This window comes from Brachypodium distachyon, chromosome 3 (genome assembly GCF_000005505.3).
Source record: "Brachypodium distachyon strain Bd21 chromosome 3, Brachypodium_distachyon_v3.0, whole genome shotgun sequence".
Classification (NCBI taxonomy): Eukaryota; Viridiplantae; Streptophyta; class Magnoliopsida; order Poales; family Poaceae; genus Brachypodium; species Brachypodium distachyon.
In genome coordinates this window covers 45857792-45859880 of record NC_016133.3, presented here as the reverse complement: position 1 = coordinate 45859880, position 2089 = coordinate 45857792, and positions in this window count along the sequence as shown.

The window sequence follows — 2089 nt, the reverse complement described above, 5'->3', positions numbered from 1 at the left end:
GCATGTAAATATGCTCACTTAAGAGTTAATCCTGTGTTAAGCATTAATTAAAGACTTGATTAAGCACAAAGTGGGAGTTTAGCTTCAGAAAATGATTAGTTAACAGTGAACTATTCATGCCGATCAAAGATCTACCCCAACGTCGGGCGCCAGGACCCGACCAGCAGGCCGCCGCGACCGCAAACAGCTGCCGCCAGGACGCGGCCAGGGAAGGCCGCCGCCAGGACTCAGCCCAGGCAGGCTGCCGCCTTCGCCGCCCCGCGCCGCAGCCCGTGCAGATCCTGCTGCCAAGGCCGGTCGTCGCTGTCGTGGATCCGTTCACCTCCGAGCAATTTTGTTGTATGTTGTTATTCCTTATCCATCAATTTGGAACAGTGGTGGTGGATCGATGGCCAGCACGTAGATTTCGAGGTGGAGCCACGGTAGATCCTCCTTCAGTGATTAACACAATGGTTGGCTATTGCAGTGTTTGAAGCATTTTGTGGCGATTCAAGTTTCCATGTTTTTGGAAGAACGTGGTCATGTTGCTCCATTCTTTTCATTGCTACTTTGCTAGAGAGGTGGAGAAGATCCGAGCTGCAGCGATCGAAACAGTAAAGACTAATGCATCCTAGTGGTTCTTTTTGTTACAAGAGGGCCTTTGTGGTTTTCCTTGGGCCATTATTTTCTCCTTTTATTTCTTGGTGTAATGGTTTCCATGTTCTAAAGTTTTTCACTAATTTTAAAAAATTGGATATATTTGTGTGAAAATTCTCAAATGCAGTATTCTCTTTGCGATGACCCCCTGCAGTAAAGACAGGGTCATAGTTTGCTACAAAAGTGATGGCCCTTGTCCATTTTACATGGCATCATCACAGATTGCAAAAGAGAACACATATTGCTTGAGAGAGGTAGTTATACCACATTATACCACATAAATGTGGTATAACCCATGAGAGTTCAAGGATCAACAGCACTTGGCTAGCTAAAGCATACCAAGAAAATGTGAGAACTGACTCAGATTATAAAGTATAGTCCATCATTGATGACACAATGAGATCTCATGGTGTTGATGTACACAAGATGATGGCCTACCGAGCAAGGGCTAAAGCTTGGAAAGAAGTCATGGGTGATCACAAGGGCCAGTACAAAAGGATTAGAGATTATGTGCATACAGTTATGGATACTAACCCTGGGAGTAGAGCAACAGTCAGCACCATTAATCATCCTAACTGAGCAAGAAGCCCCAGGTTTCATGGCCTGTTCATGATCAGAATGCACAGAAGGAGGGGTTCCTTAATGGTTCCAGGCCTTTCATAGGTATGTTAAATGCTTACTTAGACCAGTTCAAATTTCAGTACCTTTGCGAAGCTGACAACTGATGGGTAGGTTCTTGATGTTGAATGCAGGTGTTGATGGATGCTTTGTGAAGCTGACTACTGGTGCTCAGGTGCTGGCTGCCACTGCAAGGGATGGGAACAACAACCTATTCCCACTTGCATTTGGTGTTGTTGGCAAAGAAGACACCCAATCCTGGTGCTGGTTCCTGGACCAACTGAAGGGTGCACTTGGTGGAGACAACAGCAAATTTGGAAGATTCACATTCATGTCACAGACAAAAGGTAACAACTTAGGTTTATTTTTAGGCTATTACAATTTCAGTTTACTTCTGTTTTTTCTTATTTAGATAACACAATGTTAAATTAATTATTAGGGATTGCTTACCGCAATGCATAGAGTGTTCCCAAATTGTCCTCAGAGATACTGCACAAGACATATATATGCCAACTTTAAGACCGCTGGTTTTAGAGGGGGGAATTGAAAACCCATTTTGATTCTGCTGCTTATTCTTGGAACAAGGCTTACTTTGATGCTGCAATGGGTAGGCTTAGAGAGGAATGTGAAGAAGCTTGGGAGTGGCTTAGTAAAATTAACCAAAAACACTTGGCTAGGCATGCCATGGATACTAATTGCAAGACTGACCTAGTACGTAGTAAACAATCTCGGTGAATTGTTCAACAACTTCATTATCAAGGTTACGAACAAACCAATAGTAACAATTATAGATGCCATTAGGACAAAGTTAATTGCTAGGTTTCATGCAAAAAGA